The following is a 22410-nucleotide window of genomic DNA, read 5'->3' as shown; positions in this document are numbered from 1 at the left end:
GTATACCCTACAATGATGTTTCTTGATGAAATAATAATGATGAAATAATAAACGTAGTAGGGTAAAGAATAAGATTTTTAAAAATGTTAAAATTTAATTAAATAGTTGGTAAAATAGTTCTGCGAAACACTTCCGGACAGGTGATTAAAAATTACTTTTAAGATTAAGACGATATATAAGATGTTGAGAAATTTGCAATGATGTGAGAGATGCTTAAATATGTTGACTACGTATTTTTATTAATATTTATAAAAAATGTATTCAAGAAATTGATAAATATGAATAATTGATAGAAATGATTGATTCCAAATATATTCATACGTATGTATATTATAGAAAATGTATCAGTTATTGAGGAAAAAAACTAAAAAATAAAAAAATAATCACATTAAATAGGCAAAATCTGGCGTATAGTCATATTCTATCACAAGCATGCTTTTATAAAATTCGACACTCGTTGATTAAAATGTTTTATTCAAATTTCTTTACAAAATTGCAAATATAAGTTTAAACGACTAAAAAAGAAATATCGTATTTCATAGTTTTAAAAAAAATAAAAATAAAAAGATTAGCAATAGATTACTAGCGAAAAAAATATGAATGAAATTTTACGCCACTCGCGCTAGGTAAAGTTCCTCGTTTTCACATTTATCCAGTTTATCACATTCCAGTTTATCACATTTTAATATTAATCGCCCCATTAAATCATTTCTTCATTGTAGCCAAATTATTTTTTTTAAATAATTAATTTTAATTTTTCTCATCTTCTAATAAATAAAAACAATAGAAACTTTGGATTTTTCAATTAAAAAATATGTGGATTAAAATGGTATAAAAATAAACCTACCTTCTAATTCAAAAATTTTTCATCCTCACTTTAATTAAATAATAAAAAATAATAAATAATTATTAAAAATTATTTTTTTCATGAAATTATCTTTGGGTAAATGAGTTTTATGAGTGGGTGAAATTTTTTTTGAATTGCTTCATTAGTTTTTAAAATATGACTGAAAACGCTAAAAACGAAATTAACATTAAGGGGTCCAAACTTTGAATCGCTCTCCTGACCAAACTATGGGGACCACATTTCTCAGATTGCGGCTACCCCGTATATTTTGAAGATAAGGAATCCAAATATGCAAAAAAATTATATGTTTATTCAGAGAAAGTACGTTTTTGTGTCTGATTTCGTAACTTAATTAATAATTAGCACTAATTAATTAGCATATTTGAGGTCACCCCCCGGAACCATTAAGATTAACACATAGTTCGTGAAAATCCGATCATTAGAACGAAAGTTATTCAGGGTGATATCTTTTTTTTTTGCGGACTGTACATACTTGCATAGTATCGCATCATATCCTATTTACAATGCTAAAGAATTTGAACCGTGTTGAAACAAACAAACTATCAATCCAAGTTACTGCAGCCTTATTCCGGAACTGTTAGGAACCATATCGCACATCGTGTATATTATTGTATCGTGTGCTATCAACAATGTTAAAAAAATTTAAACCATGTTGAAACAAACTATCATGCAAAGTTACCTCAACCTGCATCTGCTACGGACTTCAACCATATTATTGTACATACTTGCATATTATCGCATCATGTCCTATTTACACTGCTAAAAGCTTTTAGCCCTATTGAAACAAACTGTCATTCAAAGTTGCCTCAACCTGAATCTGCTACTGACTTCAACCATATCATTGTACATAGCTGCATATTATCGTATCATGTCCTATTTGCACTGCTAAAAATTTTAATCGTGTTGAAGCAAACTGTCATTCAAAGTTACCTCAAGCTGCATCTGCTACTAACCTCTACCATATTATTGTACATACTTGCATAGTATCGCATCATATCCTATTTACACTGCTAAAGAATTTGAACCGTGTTGAAGCAAACAAACTATCAATCTAAGTTACTGCAGCCTTATTCTGGAACTGTTATGAACCATATCGCACATCGTGTATATTATTGTATCGTGTGCTATCAACAATGCTAAAAAATTTGAACCGTGTTGAAACAAACTATCATGCAAAGTTACCTCTACCTGCATCTGCGACTGATTTCAACCATACTATTGTACATACTTGCATATTATCGTATCATGTTCTATTTACACTGCTAAAAAATTTGAACCGTGTTACTGTCATTCAAAGTTACCTCAACCTACTTCTGCTACTGACATCTGCCATATTATCGTACATACTTGCATATTATTGTATCACATTCTATTTACACTGCTGGAAAATTTGAACCATGTTAAAACAAACTATCATGCAAAGTTACTGTAATCTGTATCCGGTGCTGACCTGAACCATATTATTGAATATAGTGTATATTATCGAACCGTATCCTATCTACACTGCCAAAATATTCGATGCTTGTTGAAACAACTTATCATTCAAAAATGTTGCATTCTGCCTCCGCTGCTGACATGAGGGATATTATCCTACATACTTGTATATTATCGAATTGTATCCTATTTACACTGCTAGAATGTTTGAAATGTGTTGAAGCAAACTATCATTCAAAGTTATTGAAATCTGTAATGGGTGGCGACCTGAACCATATTATCGTACATCGTGTACATTATCGAATGGTATCATATCAACAATGCTAGAAAATTTGAACCGTGATGAAACAAAATAGCTTTCAAATTTACGGCAACATTCTTCAGACGTTAAGTTGAACCATATTATCGTGCAGAGTAGATATTATCGTAATGTTTTCTATATCCTACACACCCTACTAGAATATTTAATCATTTTTAAACAAAATGCAGTTCAAATTCACTGCAACTTAATTACGGCACTGAGTTGAACTCTACTATCTCGATGTAGGAGTGCGGTTTTAAGATCCATTAGTAAGTCATCGATATTTTAAAAAGGCAACTAGTAATAAAGATTTTTTCATGCTTTTCTTTCGATTAAATTAGCTTTGTATTCAATAAATAAGAACCAGAATGAATTTATTAACTCATAGCGAGCCATGTATAGTATTTCTGTATTGTTAATGAAATTGTAGATAAACATTAATTAAATGTATCATATTGTAAGAAATTCCGGATCAAATAACGGTCAAAGTACCGGAACTTTAGGTGCATCATCTGTAAAATCAATTTTACCGTAAAATATTTAACCGTACTTTTTACAGTAATATTTATTTAATCAGATTGATTCAGTTATTTCATAACAATTATTAATAATATTTATTCAATTAGAGTGATTTAGTGATTTTGAGGTAATTATTACTGTAAAATTATGGTATATGAAATTTTTTGTTTTGGATTTCACAATGTAATTGTCATTGCCATCTACATTTTAGGTGGCAAAACAAAATAAAAAACTTTTAGCAATCTTATTTTGTTCAAGCAAAAGTGGTTTATTAAACTAGCTTTAAGTACCCCAAGTGGAATTGTGTTGTTATGCAGAGGTTTATTTTTCTTCTAAATTAGAAAATTCGATTAAATAAATTTAATATCATACTTGAAGTTTGTATGACTTTGAACAATTGAGTCTGACTTAATAATAAATGTTTTAGAACGATATGACTTAAATTAAATCAAGAGTTAGTGAAATATTACTATTTAAGCTGAAGATTTTGTTAGGAAATGGAATTATATGAAACTAGCTCTGAGAGTTTAAAAACAATGTTTCGGCTTCAATATTATCTAAATTTCTTTTTCTTAAACTTTCATACTTAAACTTAATCTAAATGCGCTCTTTGCAAACCCTAATATTTTTTATTTTACAAAAACAAATTTAAATGTGTGCATTGTAGTCTTGATGCATTTTGTTTTCGTTTCTTGCTCATATTTTATATTTCAAATCGTTACCGAACATCTCATTTTTTTAAATTTTATTTTCCAAGTTTTATGCAAAAACATCTAATCATTAATCATTTTTTAAAAGATAAATATTTTTTGATGAGAAAAAAAAGCTTTCGTATTACGATGTTAATATAAGATAATTTAAGGACACTATTTAACTATTATATTTACACAAATTACATTTGCTACGGATTCTTTATACTACAGATTACTTTCTGCGATATAAGCACGGTGAAATAAGATTTTGAAGTTACAACAATGGGAATATGATATGAGTATTATTATTGGTTTTCTTTTCAAAAGATCGAAACACAAATTTATATTAAAGTAGTTTTTTCATATTCTACATATCTAAACTTTACCCAATATCTGAATATTTTTTTATTCTATTTCTTACAAAATTTAATCATTAAATATATAGTGTATTTTAAAAGCTAAATATATTTTCTCTACAAAGACTTTCATATTAGGATATTAGTAAAAGATAAATCATAGGAAATCCCATTCAAGTATAATGCAGAAGAAAATTTAATATTTTGCAAGGAAAAAAATATATAACGAGTATTCAGTGCCCATTTAACTTTATGCTTAGTATTTCCTGAAAATAGATGTATATCTTCAATGAATATTTAAAATGGTTATGGAAAAAAAACCTTTAAGTCGTAATATAAAATATTTTCCTCATACATAAAACATATAAAACTAAAAATACGTTTGTCCTGTGAGAAAATAAGGAGGAAATGAAACTAGCGTATGTATATATCACTATCTAATGGATTTATTTTCTATAAAATGATAAGTTTTGTTTTCGATTAAAGTTATGTAAATGAAAGATCCTGTTACGATTTAGTTTCTATTCAGTAAGGAATCGAATCTGAATAGAAACTTTTAATTCCGTGACTTTTCCTTATGAAAGAAAAATTGCTTCCATTTAAACGACATATTTAATTAAAATGTTGGACATTGTTTGAATTCTAATTCTTTGCTTAGCTAAACATATTACGAAGAAAGGAAAATGATTTAAGGTCTTTAATCATAAGCCGTTTTGTTATTTCCTTTATTTTTTTTCCTTATTTAATTCTTCTTGCTTATTGTTTTATTGTTATTTTAAGTTTGTTATTGTACCCGCTAAAAATAGGCAGCGTTCTTTTTTGAATTAATAATAAAAGGCACAGAAAATTCTTTTATGAATTTTATAAAAAGTATAAAATTAGATTTTAAAATTAATAGGAGGGAGAATTATTTTCTTTACATACGACCAAAAAGCTGTTGCTAACTTTTGTGCATGTTAAAATATAATATTGTTCAAATTTGCTGTAAATTTATAATGGTGTTAAATAAAATAGCATTATTTTACTTCTTAACTTGATTATACGCCACCATAGTCATAACTAAATAGAATCATAAATCAATTTAATTACTTTTAAAAGTATCAGTAAATTTTTATTTTATTACATGTCAGTGTACCTATATTAAGGTTTGGTATCGAACTATTTCTATAAGATAATACCCAGTCAATAAAAGTATGCAAAACTACCAGAATATTGTAAAATTTAAAATTTTTTTCTCTCTATTTGAACGCGAAGACACGCGGAAGTGCTTTAGTAATGATTTTGGTAAAATTAACAATTAAATATGGTTTTATAATATATAATAAAATTGCGTAGTTAATTATGATATTTTAGAGCACGGCATAAAAACCACTTATTAAGTTAGATTTATTTTACAGTTTTGTATTATTTTTTAACTAAATGTGTGGTAAAAGAACTATAATTTTATAAACCAGAATTTCCGGTAAACTATTTCCATATGAAAGGAAAAATTACCAACTGAATGGTTTAAATACTGTAAATTCTGATTCTACTCCTACGACAAAGAAAAGCAGGAAGCTGGTATGACGTGGATTTGCACTACAATGTATAAAAAATTCTACAGTATTGTAATTGTATACAAAGACAAATGACATAAATATATATTAGAAAAAAAGGTTACTTTTTAATTCTAACGAAAAATGAGATTCTTATGTTTAAGATTTCTTGCATCAAATACTTTTTTATAATGCATCTCTCATAGCCAAAAAAATATTTTATCTTTATTTAAAGAAAGTAAATAATTTAATATTTAAAATATTGAAACAACTTATATTTGAGAAATTAAAAGAAACATAATTAATATTTGTTTGACTAATTAAAGTTCATTTTAAATAAAAATATATTTTTCCTTTCCATTCCTATGAATATGTATTTCTGTTTCATAGGTGAATGACATAAAAATCAATGATGGTTCTTTCAAAATATTTCTTTTGTATATGGCAAACCTCTCATGAAAATCAATGATATGTTTTTGAGTTCAAAAAGGGTTTCTTTCAGAATCCATTCTCAGAAAATGAATGCTTTATGTTATCAAAATTCAATCACCATCAGTCATTTTTATGTCATTTATGCTGTTATGATCTATTTTTAGGAAACAAGTACTATGTTTTGAAAGAAAGAAAAATATCGCTAGTTAAATGCATTATTTGACGTCTATATTTACTATTTTGCGGGAGCGAACTTAAATCGAAAACAGAATTTTTTTTAAATGAATTTTCAGTTGATATTATTTAAATGTGTACATTTATACAGTGCGCAAAAAAATAATAATGAAATAAAATAAAAGGACATAAATAAATAAAAAACTTACCGCCCTGAATAGCTTTGTTGTTGTTTCTTATAACACTTGCGTATTTTAAAAGCAGAGTCAGCATTTCTTGTTTTTTTCAAGTGGCGCCATCTATGCCAAAAAACACGCTTAACCACACGCTCGTCACAAGCTCGTTTTACATAGAGGACCCAATTATATTCCATTCATCCACAGATTGTAATTTTGACCTGAAGCAGATAATGATCACTTTCCAATTAAGTACCTTCACGGGTCTTGATTCGTTATGGGAAATTGGGGGACTTTGTGACCCAACAGATTCGACGTGCGTCAGACACTATTCTTCGGCCAGCTGGATTCGAATTCCTGTTATCAAGAAGACAAACCCAACGTCCTACCAACCAGGCTAACCCTGTCTACCACAATAATATCCTAATAACTTTTGATCTAATGCTCGGATCTTCACGCTATAGGATCAAAGTGGTGACCACAAATATGCTAAACAATTAGTGCAGACGATATTTTAAATAATGAAATCAGACATAAAAACGTACTTACTTTGAATAAACATACCTTTCTTATGGTTTCGGATCTTTAACCCCTAAAATATGGGGGGTAGCCGCAATCTGGGAAATATGGTCCCAATAGCTTAGAGCGGTCGAAAGTTTGGTACACTTGAGGTTAATTTTACTTATTGAGTATTTTTCCATGTCTCGAGAACTTTTTGAGCGAATTGAAAAAAATTTGCACATAATTATAAAATTCGTTTATCCAAAGATGGTTCCACGCGAAAAAATAAATAAATAAATAAATTAGTGAATATCTATTTTTTTTTAATAATAATAAAAAAAAATTGAATTTTGAAGTATATAATTTTTACATCATTTTAAATTATGTGATTTTATATGGCAAATTATAAAATTTGTGCGATTGAATAGTTCTTGAAAATCGGTTGAATACTTCTTGAGAAACAAAATGTTAAGCATACGATTTCTTTAAGGAAACTATTCAACCGACTTCTTCGTTTCAGGAACTATTCAACCGATTTCGTTCAAATTTTGTATTTTGCCATGTAATATGCATATTAATAAATGTTGCATTGCTCATTATTTTGTATTTTGCCATATTACATACTTTAAAATGATGTGAAAAATTTTATACTTTGCAATTCTAAATGTTTCGACTATTATTTAAAACAATAATAATAAAAAAATATTTTTAGCATAGAACTATTTTTGGATAAACAAACCAATATTATAATTGTGTGGAAAATGTTTTCAATTCTCTTAAAAAGTTCTCCAGATATGACGAAATACGCAAAAAATATAATTAACACTAAGATGTGCTAACTTTGGATTGCTGTCTAGACCAAACTATGGGGACCATATTTCCCAGATTTGGCAACTCCCTATATTTCGGAAGTTAAAAATCCAAATTCGTTTTAAAAAAAGATATGTTTATTCACAGAGAGTACTTTTTTGTGTCTGAATTCGTAACTTAAGATATCGTCTGCAGTATTAAATTAGCATATTTGAAATCACCCCTTTGAAACTTTAGGAATGAGTCCTAGAACCAGAAAATTCTATCATTAGATAAAAAAGTTATTCAGGGTGGTGAGTTTAAAATTGCAGCTCATCATAGGAAATATTTTTTTGGAAAACGAGTTTTGTTGAAATTTATCTATGCACTAAAAATATTTAATGAGTATCGCAACGTTAAAAATGGAAGCAAATACTGCACACTTACATGGTGTAGTGAAACTCCATAAATAACTCTTGTGATCTAAATTGAATCGATATCTCTGTTTCGTAAATTTGATGAATCTAATGTTTCTATGTTCATCATTGTTCTTCACTGCTTGGTGTAAAGTGGCTGTCACCGTTTTCAATATTCAGTGGCACCAAAATTTTTAATTATAAGAGAAGTCTGTAATATTACTTTTACAATACGGTGTGAAATAAGAATAATTAAATTAGAATTCAGATATAGACTAATTATTAAAATAAAATTAGTTTATTAATCAAGAATCCACGTGGCAAAGAGAGAAAAGGCGAATTCTAATTAGGCTTAACAGAACGGAAACTGATAGAAATTATACATTTTAAAGTAATTTTACACAGCTCTTAGAGATTTAAAAATTAAAACTCAATCATCCTTATTGCGCAACTAAAACATATATATTTAACTGTGAGTTTTTGGTTCTGATGATGAATATTAGCATTGAAGATGAACTGTCACCTGTTAATTCCAGATTGTAAACTAATTTCATACTACTAATTGTCATTGTAGTATTATTCTTAATCGATAATGAATCAATTAAGCAAGATGATTATAAATCAATTCTTGTATGTTAGATGGCAACAGTCTGGATGAAAAATAGAACAGCTATGGTGAATAAATATTTGCTAACCTTATGAATAAGTCTATCTTTTATTAAAGTGATAAAACAACACTTCAATGGTGACCCGGACGTGATAAGAAATTGCCAATATTGTTGGATGATCCACATTAAACAGTTTATTTGCTTTAAAATGAACTGCTGGAATTTTTGGCTTTCAATACAAGCTAGTTAGTATTTTCGGATTTGAAAATAGTTCTCGTATTGAGTGAAAGTGTAAGAACTTGATTTTAGATTATTCAATTTCAAGATTTCAATTACACCTTTTAAAATCGTATATGGAAGCTCTTTTTGGTGTTAACCCAGAATTAAGTGTTCCTTCATATATTTTTGGGGGTTGATTAACATCATATATAGATAGATATTACATCATATTTAAAAATGTTTTGACAAAAATAAATAATACCTACACGCTTCATTTTAAATCTTCTCAAATATATTTTTTACAAAAGTACATTTATTTGTTGTCGAAATAATCTATGTTTCAAAAGTCAAAGATAAATTTTTCCTACCCACATCATTGTAAGCCATGAATCCCATGGGAAATTCTAACTATCCGGCGACTCCTGATTATGGGACACTTCGGCTATTTTACAGTCCTTCCAAACAATGTTAAAAGCATTCTTGCACACGTTCCATCGTTAGAGTTTTCTTGTATAGTGTTTTTCATACGTTAACCGTAATGCTTGCCGTCTTTTCTACCTCTAAGTGATGCTAAATATACAAGATAGCTAGAAAATTTCAGCCTGCAGGTTGTAAAGCTTAATACGGCTTATTAAAACGCGTTTACGGTTAACTGCAACGCAATGCAAAATCTCGTTATTATTACATTTGATGTTACCCAATTATTTTTATTACTACAAATCTGATATTTGGCTGACAAAAAAAATCGATATAATTTTTACTTCGTATTGTATAATTATTGATGAAAAATAAAACACAAGTGGTTATTTTTAAACTTTATTATTAACACCACACTGTGAAAAATTCCGGATCGAATTCTGGTAAAAAGTACCGGCTCTCAAGATGCGAGTACTTTTGACAGTAAAATTTTACGGAGCAAAATATCTGACACACCGCACTTTTTATGTACAGTAATATTTATTGTAAAATCACTGAATCACTGCAATCAAATATATCGCTCATTTGGGGAGACAATGACGTAACTGAATATTGCTTTAACTATCAGTTACGTCATTGTTTCACCAAATTAGCGATATATTACTGTAATGATTGCATCACAAAATTTTACTGTAAAAATGGATTTTACAGTAAATTGGATTTTACAATAAAATGGATTTTACGGGTGCTGTACTCAGCATGCCAGTACTTTTTACTGTAAATTGATCCGGAATTCTTTATAGTGCACTTATTTTGAATATCATCATCCATGGTTTATGGGGAATACTCTTAAAAAATAAACTTAAAACCGATATTTCGACAATTTTGTTTTCCCGGCATTTCTCTGAGTCCGACGGTGTCAGAATATCGAGTTTCTTCTGTATTTAACACAAAGAATAATTTAAGTAGCATGTTCCAAATTGATTTTTCCCTTCAAAATTTCGGATACACAACAGGCAAAGAATTTTCGCTAATTTGAAACAGATATTTATTCTTATTTACAACATCAAAACGCGGAAGTATGTAACTTTTCAACCCAAACAGCAAAATTTTGTTTTAACTAGATAAAAGAGGTGACTTTATGTATTGTATAAAAAATCATTAATTACCCTTTTACTTAACGTTTACTTTTTACTGTGTAAAGCACTGTTCAGTGTTATTTTAATTTACAACAACTGTTTTAATTTATTTTTCGAAAGATTTGTTTTCAATCTTTCGCAGCAAACATCATTTAAACCATTCTCAATTTCTAAGCATTTAATCAGCATTTCAATTAAACGTTGAAGTTATCTAAAATTCTATGCAGAGTAAGTACACTTGCTTCATGTGTAGTAAGCATGTGAAGCATCTTCCTTTGTGCGATGTTTAGTACAGATTAACTCATTTGCATTTTCCTTTGAGTTGCTGACAAAAGACTTTGAAAAGGAATTTTAATCAGAAATCTTTAACCCCTGTTTAGTATCACAAATAATTGAATGTCAGAAATTAATCAATGTGCAAAATAAAACTAAAACAAATTTATTTTACATTCACTAACAAAAATTTTTTTTTATGTATTCTGGATGCTATTATAAATTAACTATCTATAGAGATTAATTCGAATAATAAATATTTTATTAATACATTTTTATTAATACATTTTTATTAATATTCACGAATAACATGGCTCTAAGTGAACCCTGTTCAGTGCATTTTTGGAAAAATAGTTAAGGAAACAGTATTATTTAATTGCTTTTTTTACCATATTTAATAAAAATAATTGAATTTTTATAAAAATAAAAAGATGGTATTCAAACTGTTAACTATGAACGAAATTGTTTTATGACTGTTTTCTCCTAATAAAGTGCCAATATTTGGTGCAAAAAATTTTCTGTACTTATTGGCCTACTTTTTGAAGCCATTTAGATTTTTCATGCAGCCATGAAATCTATGAGAAATAAATAGAAGTCATATTCTTCTGTACTGAAAGATAATGATTAGATTGTTGTAACATCCGAAAATATTTTGTACATTTTTGTCATGTTCATAAAGATTAATTTGGGTAGCAACGATATTTAATGTAAATAATAAGAATTATTATTTATATTTTACAATTATGCGAAAATTTTTATTGACTGTTTTCACCTAATTCGGTGCCAATACTTGACGCAGAAATCCTTCTGCACCAATTGGCCTAGTTTTCAAAGCCACTTAGGTTTTTCGAGCACAGTACATATTACAGCCACGAGAGCAGATCGTTAATCTCACGCGACTTCGAATCCCAGAGTTGACACCACAATATTTCTTTTATTCCTTTAAATGAAAAGTTTCCAGTGTCCTACATTGCCTAATCAGTGACTCTGGACTATTGGATTACGAAACTTTCAATTACGGATAGATGGCAGCACCACAGAACTGTTCAGCATAAAAAAGTCTAGTATTTCCCATTATCAAGATAAAGTTCCCCATCAGATTGATGAATCAAGCTAAATTTCATGATTCATTTGACAAACTCAAACACAACCTAAATCTAGTGCCTAGTTGCCAGTTATTTAACCGAAATTTTTTGGAATGAAAATTTAACAGTTTTTTTTTTTTCATTTTTTGTATTGACTTCTTTATTTTGATTGGTTTAACAAATTTAACAATATTACTGTAAATAAAGAATTCTTCCAACACTTTCAAAATCATAAAATTTAATTTATGTATTCAACTTTTAAAAATTGGCAAAAGCATATGGATTTACTTGCTAAAATTAAAATGTATTTAAAAAGCTCTGTTTAAAAACTCATTTGCTTTTCTTATATGTCTGTTTTACAAGAATGAGATGTGACGGAGTGCATAAGTGGTGGTATTTACGATAAGTGAACTTATAATTATTATCGAAATCAATTGTATTTGTGTTTTTTGTATTAAGTATTGTATTCTGATTGGTTCAACAAATTTAACAATATTATTGTGAATAAAAAATTCTTCCATAGCAAACACTTTCAAAATCATGAAATTAAATTTAAATACGCAACTTTTAAAAATTGTCAGAGACATATGGACTTACTTGCTAAAATTATTAAAATTAAAAAAGGTATTTAAAATTACTGATACACAATTTTATTAGCATTTCTGAAACATGTACTAAAATGGTAATTTTAATGATAAATTTTGAATATGAATTTTGAAAAAGATAAATTTTCAATAATTTTAACTGTTGTGAATTAGGAAATATTCTACTGACACTTTACTTTCGAGTTGTAACTTTTTTTTCTCCAAAAATAGTATTAAAAAACCCATTTTTTTATGAAATCATGTTTTAAATTTTAACGCTATGGAGGAAATAATTTGCATATTTGTGCAGCTAAACCCCATGTTTTTAGAACAGTAATATATTGTTCAAATAACGTTTTTTAAAATGTTCCTATTAGATTTGCATTTAACTTTTTTCCTAAACTAACTTTTACTGAATTGAACTTTAACTTTTTCTAACTAACTTTTAACTTTTTCTAACTAACTTTTAACTTTATATTCTTAACTAACTTTTTTCCAAAATTGTGGCCAAATTTTTTTTTCTATGATAATGATCATTTAGAAAATAATTTTATTAGACACAGACCGTTTATCAAAGTGGTCGCTAAATGTTGTGCTCCTCAATATAAGTTAGGGAAAATCTTGCAAAGTAAATCCGTAAAATGTTTCATTTAAGGGAATAAAAGAAATCTTAGTAATTGTAATTGGTTTATTAAATAGGTCGTGCGATTCCTACAAAGAGCAAGGGGAAAAATGTCTTACTTTTAATTAATGCATACCTAAGCCGAAAATAGATTAAAGGACAGGATGTGAATTTAAATGTGGGAAAAAGTGTTTCCATTAGAATAATAAATTAAGAAAAGGATTTACAGAAAAGGAATAATATTAAAAGATTAATTGAATCTTTTTATGCTACATATATATATATATATATATATATATATATATATATATATATATATATATATATATATATATATATATATATATATATATATATATATATATATATATATATATATATATATATATATATATATATATATATATATATATATATGGAGTAAACTACAGTCAAAGCGAAACGTTTTACGGAATTTTTAAGATAAAATGAAACTTTCAGATTGTAGTTTTGAATAAAATTAGCGAAACTTTTCAATTTATCAGTAGATACTTTTTTTTTATATTTCACATTCACGTTAAACTTATTCGAAATTTCTTCTCGAATGATTTGCGGAGTAATAGTTTATACATTCTTTTCAAATAAATTCTACCATGAAAAGTAAGTATCAAACTTTAACGTTTAAAAAGAATGTGACCTAGTTCTGGAATTCGCTGAAAGTAATTTGAATATTCTTCATGTATGACATTTTTTAAAACGCTCTTTTTATTGAAGAAGACTCTTTTTAGAACTTCTAGTCATTACATTTCCTTCCGTGTTACATATAAGATCATAACTTACCAATGTTCCTTCAAATATGTATGAAACAGAAATGTACTTATAGATGACTATTCTTTAAATAGTACTAGAAGTTTAATATATGTAAATCTTTACGCTTATGGAAGACTTAAATTTTTAAGCATATATGAACTTGTATTTACTATTAAAAAGAAGCTACTAAGGCATTTTTTACAATTAAAAATATTGCTACTATATTTTTTCCCAAGAGTAGAAGCTTATTGAAGTTAAATAAATTAAGGAAACGTATTAAAATAGTTAGATATTTTTTTCTAATATAAAGTGTTTTATAAAAAAGGGTAAAACGTGTTTTTGTATGATTTTAGTTATTTATTGTTACATAATTTTTATGCATTTCGTGAGTTTATTCAAGAATGTGAAGGACCTCAAGACTATGTGTTTCCAAACACTAAAATTTAAAACTGCGTACTTGGAGAGAAAAAAAATCAGGTAGTTAAAATTACCGTATTGTATGGTAATGGCATTTTTGGTTTAAAAAAAATGGTTAATAAAAGTAAGAATTTGCAGTATTTAATTCATTTACTTGGTAATTAATCCGTTCATATAATAATGGTTTACCGTAAATTCTGGTTTTAAAAATTATAGTCCTGATAACCACACAATTTAGTAAAAAATACAAATATGAAAATTAAATTTAATCGAATGAATGATTTTTAAGACATGATCTAAGGTATCATGATAAAATTCCCAATATTTACTACATTTACCAAGTTTTGCCACACATTATGAAACTTTATTTTATCGTTAATCTTACCAAAATTATTTTTAAATCGCTACGGTAAATTATTACAGCAGTTTCTGGTGTTCCCATACATATACGAAAATGGTAAATTTTATCATCTTTCTGTAGTTTTGTACAATTTTTTCCTCTATATATAATTGAAAAATTTCGCGAATATTGCAAGTTTATTTTTTAAGCAGCATTGAAATGCTTCTAATTTGATCTTTAATATATTGAATGAATTAAAAAGAATTCAGCATACAAACAAATTCAGATTAACATAAACAAGAATCCACTAAGTGATTGAAGCAAGTTTGAATAGAAGGAAAGGAGCTTTAAAAGCTATATCGATGAGCTCGTGAGAGCAGCGGGCGCGGAGTACGGCCCCTAGTATTAAAATTGTTCATATGAGTAAATATGATAGTAAAAACAAATGCATTTTTTATAACATAATCACCTTTATGTTTAAAATATCTTGCTCATTATATCTTTGACAAAATCTGGCAAAGATCAGAAACATAATAATTTTTACTCTAAAATGTAGATATTATTTAAGCCAATGTGGCCTAAAATTATAAGAAGATGAGTCAATTTAGGGAAAAATGTTTCTAAGTTACTTTACAGTAGAAAAAGTAAAAAAGATCTAGTTTCATGAAACCAGGCAGAAAGTGCTTTAATGCCTGTTTTGCAGAGTGTTTAAATTTCGTAGATCTCAATAAGCTAAGATAATACGTGACAAACTGTTTTTAGAGAGATAGACGTCATCAATTGTTTTTTATTTTTTATTTTTTCATTATCATCGTAGAACAGCCGACCCAATTTTTGAGTTTACGACTGCCAATCTTCAACTCCGTTGCCCTATAATTTTGAACCTGATCCAGAAGACAAGAGAACTTCTATACTAAGTATTGGAAAAAATGTGCCTTCCCGAAAGAGTTTTTGATAGAACTAACCCGCATTTGCTTTGCATGGAGAGGAAAATCACGAAAACCTCTCACGGTTAACCTGGCGGCTAGATGACTCTAACTCATGATCCGTCTACCATTGAGGATATTTTATGACAGCACCGTGGTCGGTGCGGAATTCGTATGGATCAGCCTCCGCTGGTATTTGAACCTGGGGCAACTCATTGGAAAGTGAGCGCTCTATCTCCTGAGCCACTACGGTCCTCAATTGTATTTTGAAGTGTACCACCAATTGACTTGTAATCCTCGAAATTATCTTTTTTGGAAGCAAATTAAAACGCCTTGTAGGCAGAAGCTGTGCCATCAACATGTGAAACGGGTGAAACCATGGAAACCTCCTCACGGTTAGTCTGACTGCAAGAGGACTCGAACCCATGATCCGTCTACCACTGATGATATTTTATGACAGCATTGTGATCGATGCGAGCCTATATATACGACGGGGTACGATATATTTCGTCAATTTAAAGTTTGTGGGTAAAAATTCTTGGCAGAGCGGGAAAAAAAAATTTCAAAGCAAATTTACCTTTTTTTTTTTGCAAAATGCCCCTAACAAACTTTATCCACTTGATTTTTTAATTAAAAAACAAGCTTTTATAAATTAAATTGAGTTAATTAATATCAAAAAAATTCTCAAAAGAGTACTCTTTCAGACATTAAGTTTTTCAAACCAAAATGAATTTATTATTAATTAATTTGAAATCATTTCAATATCTTTTAAGCTTTGAATTAACCACATTAAATAACAGATATTGCATTTCAAACACTTACTTTAGTTTTTTTTGTTATCATAAGTCATCAGTATAATGGAAAGTTAAATCCAAAATTCAGACTTTCGATTAATTGTTTCCTAAATTTATTCTCGCACAAATGATTCTTCTCTGGAAGATCAATTATGAATCATGGCGGAAATATTTTCAGAGATATTACTCGGTAATTTGCCGTCACGTGACACAGCAGCAGGGTTTCATTTCGTTTTCATTTCTGTATTCCGCTTGAGGGCTTAACTTGCAGCTTCCAATGACATCTCGTTATTTGCTATTTATGAAAACAAATACATCGCAATAATTTAACAAGAATTAAAAACTTCAAAATTGTTGTTTCACCCTTTCGAATTCCTATAATTGCAGCATTTCTCGGATATTGAGAATAGTTAGTAAACGGTTAATTACCTTTCGAATAAACTATAATGAGGATAGAATTTCTCTAAAACGCTTGATTAATTTGTTCTTGTTCCCGACAGAAACATCTGTAAATTAACTGTTTCAAAATGAAAGGCGAGACTCGCTGTGTTCAAGTTGTGGTTGTGCCAAAAAATGTTAGTTTGTAATGCTTTGAATGTGTATAAAAATTGTTTGAATTATTTTTTCCCACTAAACAAACTATTATATGCTTTTATGCTATTCACAAATCAACTGAAAAAAGGAAACGTTACATCTGAGTTTTTGAAGCATATTTTAACAAGAATGTATATCATTTTAGAATAAAGTATATGTATTACACTTTTTCTAGAAATTTTGCAACCGTACAGTAAATATGATATTTCTAGAAAAGTTCAAATTCAGTGCTACGGCTACTAAAATGCAAACAAATCAAATTACAATATAAAGTACCAGCACTTTGTGTGTTTCCAATCGTATAATATATTTTACCATAAAATTTTGTACCGTAATTTTTAAAGCAATTTATTTATTATTGTCATTCAATGGTTTTACGGTAATTATCACTGAAAAAATTACGCGCAGTTTTAAATTTGTAAGCATATATAAAATTGTATTTACCAATAAAAAGAAGCTACTAACGCATTTTTTACAATTAAAAATATTGTTACTATACTTTTTTCCAAGAGTAGAAGCTTATTGAAGTTAAATAAATTAAGGAAACGTATTAAAATATCCAGATATTTTTTCTAATATCAAGAGTTTTATAAAAAAAGATAAAACTTGTTTTTATATGATTTTAGTTATTGATTGTTACATAATTTTTATGCATTTTATGAGTTTATTTAGGAATATGAAGGACCTCAAGACTTCGTGTTTCCAAACTCTAAAATTTATAACTGCGTACTCGGAGGAAAAAAAATCAGATACCGTCATGTGGGGCTACTTTGTGCAGGATTTCGCAGTTTTTGAACTTTGACAGGTAAAAAAACTAGGTTAATTCAAACATTAGTAAAATTTATCGATATTATATTCCTAACTGGACTCAGGCGAGGGAATTTGATCAATATTGGCATTATTTGTATGTAATATTTACAAATAATAAGTCAAAACATACCTTGGTCATAGTCAAAACATAGTCAAAACATACTTTGTATGTATACACAAAGTAGTCCCCAAGTGGGGCTACTTTGTGCAGATAGGAATTCTGTTTAATAATCATGTTTTTAGTAAAATATTGCTATAAAAGTGTTAAAAAAGTTAATTGTTGACATTTTTAATAGCAAAAACATCAAGATATGTATAGATATTAGTTTGAAAATAATTTTCAGCGTTAAAAAACCATTTCTTATAAGGAATTTTTCTTAAAAAGAATGTTTATTTCAAAACACTTGAGTTTAAACAAAAGGAAACCATATAAATTTTTGAACATTGAAATGGATGAAATTTCAAAAATAATAATTATTACATATTCATTAACATTTATAATATTGATAAATTTGAACATAACATGCTTGAATGAACATGACAGAACTTTCTCCTCAGTTTCTGCCAAAATCACCTGATGTCCTATTAAATATATTTTTAAGTGTTAAATCGTTTGATTAATTCATTAGAAAAATCTTTGCATAAGAAAAATAATAGTTCACCAGGAAGTTTCACGTGTTTCTTGTGAATTAGTATTAGAAATTAGTTATTAGAAATTAGAATTAGTAGTTTATTAGAAATAGTATTTCTGTGGATTTTGTACTTTCGAGAAGCTTCTGCAATCGACATACCACCAACAACTGCTTGCAAACATTGTTGCAGCTTTTCTAAAGTGTAATCACGGTAGTTTCTCGTTCCAGGTATTTTTTTATAACGTCTGACCATTTTTCTGTCGAAAAAAAAACGAATAAAACTTTGCACAAAGTAGCCCCAAAATGCATTTTTTTTCATTTTCCATTTATTTGTTATTAATTTTCAAATTTTTTTAACGCTAACATGATATAATTGTTTATTAATATATAAATAAAAAATTTTGCACTTACTACAATTTTTTTATCAACGTCTTTGCATTTCACAGCTAAAGTTTCCACGCACACTTTTCGACATCCGACGTCCTCGGAAAGTTGTTGGCATTGGATGAACGAAACACACTCTGAGATTGTTTTAAAATTCGAAAAAATGTTTGTAGTAATGGAAGAGACTTCTATCTTCAAATTCCACACATTTTTAACGTGAAATAAACATAATACTGAATAGCAGCACTTGAAAAATGCCAAATTCGAATTCGCACAAAGTAGCCCCCGCTGCACAAAGTAGCCCCGAATGACGGTACATCAAAATTCAGTGCTACGGCTACTAAAATGCAAACAAGTCAAATTACAATATAAAGAACCAGCACTTTGTGTGTTTCTAATCGTATAATATATTTTACCATAAAATTTTGTCCCGTAATTTTTAAAGCAATTTATTTATTGGAGTCATTCAATGGTTTTACGGTAATTATCACTGTAAAAATTACGGCATATCAAAATTTTGTTTCGAAACATGTTCCAGTAAAAATAGATTTTACGGTAAAAAATACCGTCTCTTTCAGCGCTAATACGTTTTACCATGATTTGAACCGGAATGTACTGCTATTAATAGAATAAAAATGAAAACATAATAGAATATCTAAAAAAAATATTGTTTTCAAGTATTCAATTCATTTTAAATGTTTTTTTCTTCAATTAACTTTTGATTATGTTTTAAAAAATTCTTTTTCGTACACTTTCATTTATTTTACATGCTGTTTCATATTATTCTAAAGAATGCTTCAAACTGATTCAAAGAAAAGCGACTAATTTCTATGGCTGAAATAACGTGTAACAATGTTATAAATTTCTCGGACAAAATTGTTAAAAAAATTTATTCCATTATTATTTAACAATATTCAAACAAAATAATCAATTTACCATACATAATATGACAATCAAATTGTTAACTGCCAGAAAAATGGTATATTTACCATTTTCTTCTAATACGGTTGAACAACCAGAATTCTATCGCACCAACTAGGCCCACCAAATGAAGCCACTTAGTTCCTTACCGTTGGGTACATATAATAGCCGAGATGGCTAGACTCTCGTTGCACCAGAACGCGGGTTCGAGTCCCAGTGTCGATACCACAATATTTTTTGCATTCTCTTCAACATATGAAGAGTTTTTAGTGTCTTGCACTTCCCAATTCAATCATTCACGTATAGATGGCAGCACAATTAAGATTCTTGACACAGTTATTACCCATTTCTGACGATAACAGAAACAATAAGATAGACTAATTAAACCTCATTCTACGGTTCATTTGATAAAGCACAATTCAACTCCAACCTAAATAACCACAACCTTCTTGATGGTTTTGAAATCATGTTACTTGTAAATGGTTAAAAAAACTTTATAGTTTTGTATTAATAGTTTTTTTTAACCATACTAGTTGTAAGCGTTTTCAAAACCGTAGAGGTAAAAATTGTTCTCTGGATGGACAGACTGTTGCCGGTTATTTTACCAAAACTTTAGAATGAAAGTTCTAACAGTGTACAAAAATAACAAAAAACAATATAAAGAACTTCAATGGAAGAAAAAAAACAGTTGCTTTAGTTTTAAGACAAAGACAAAACTGTATAAATACATGAATCAAAAATGTTCGTAAAACTTAAAATATATACTATAAATGTAAAAATTATCGCATTAAGCTACGTTCAACTGTGCCTTGTCAATGATTGTGTTTGTTTATAGCACCAAAAATGACTAGAAATGTTTATAAACCGTTCATTTCATTTGAGGTTATTTTACTTCTGTCTTACAGCTTTCTCTACAAACATTTTGTTTTCAAATCAAAATCTACCTCAGAATCAAAAAATTTTGACAGCAGTTTTCTAAGAAAGTAATCTCGAATCATTTTTTAAAAAAAACATCTTATTTCGTAATTTCTTGAATTTGAAATGTGGCTGATTACACTAGAGAACAATTTTTTCTTTTCTTCGGTTGAATGAGATTTTTTAACAAGTCTTACAAACTTTTTATCGCTAAATTCTAATCTGCAATCAATTTCCCTCTCGAAGGTCCAGCTTTTTTTAAAAATGACATTTTAGTCTATTTGTCTGAATGAACATTTTGAAATATGCTATATATAACTTGAGTTTATATAAACAAACTCAATTGACTTCTGGGGAAGTTAAAGCACATCATCAGAATTAAAATTCCATAGAAACATATTCCTGCAAAAGTCATCATTCGCCACTTGAGGCGCCTCTCTATTATGAACTCTATCTTCGCGTGCTCTTGAATAGAATGTTTCGACAAAAATATCACTAAGAATGACATTTTTTTTTCAAGAAAAAATTATAGCTTTAGGATTTGTTGCTTATCCCGGTACCCGCATTGGGCGATTTTAAGTGTTTGCATTAAAGCAACAAAAAATTTGTTTCCCAGTGTTATGAATGATCTTTTGTTTCGCAATTTATATTTTTTCTAAACAAAAAACTGACACCAACAATATCATATTCTGAAATGAAATAAATCACTTATCATAAAATATAAAAATATATACGAATATCTGTTGCGCAGATAGTAATTTGAACAGTACCCACTAAAAGTATGCTAATTTGCAGATTTGTATTTAATGTTAATTAATTTCAAATGGTAATATTGTCAAGAAAAACGGGTGACTGCAGTTAAAAAATAAACAATACGCCATATCTTAAGTCAATTAAAAATTAGAATCATGAAAACATACCCATTATTTGCGATCTATTATTAATGAGCTTTGCCAAATGTCAAACAAATCAAAATAGTACGTATTATTTATTTGTAAAACTTGGCGAAAAAGGAGATCGCCAAAAAATATAATAAGACTATCGCAAATTTGTAACGGAATACATTTTTATGCTTATGAAAACTGTAAACGGAAATGAATTTTCAAAAATAGGATTTAACATCCAATTATTGTGTGACGTATGACAATAATTTGTTAATCGATCCATTTAATCGATTTATGTATTATTAATTTAATCGTACATCGGGAATTATGCATACTTTTAAGAATAAAATGAAGCTAAAAAGCTGGAAAATAAGTGATGCCTATAATGACAGAGCAGACCATATTTTATGTTAAAAATAGGTTCACTATTGTTTCGCTGTTGTATTGATATATTTTGCTTTGGCTATATTAATACAATATTAGAAGCCACTCTCTTTTGTGGAGGCAATTGTGTGAACTCATGACAAGATTTTATCGTTTTCTTATTCTGTTTTCCACCTTTTTAATTTTTTTCTTTACAGTTTTCAAATTTTTAAATATTTTTTTAAAAATATATTTTTATTTTTTATTTTTCTTCTCCTTAAATTTTTTTTCTCTACGTCTTCGTAGTATTTTTAATTTATTTTATGGGTTCTATGTACTTGTAGCTTATGCACAGTAAATAAAACTTATAACTTTTCTTCGTTAATCTCTCTTAGCGAATATATATATATATATATATATATATATATATATATATATATATATATATGGGTCATTCTCACAAAAACAGTCATTTTCATGTCCCCAGTATATTTTATGTTT

The sequence above is a fragment of the Parasteatoda tepidariorum genome, chromosome 9, assembly GCF_982258835.1.
Source record: "Parasteatoda tepidariorum strain Cologne lab strain chromosome 9, Ptep-v5.0, whole genome shotgun sequence".
Classification (NCBI taxonomy): Eukaryota; Metazoa; Arthropoda; class Arachnida; order Araneae; family Theridiidae; genus Parasteatoda; species Parasteatoda tepidariorum.
This window is presented reverse-complemented; position numbering follows the sequence as displayed.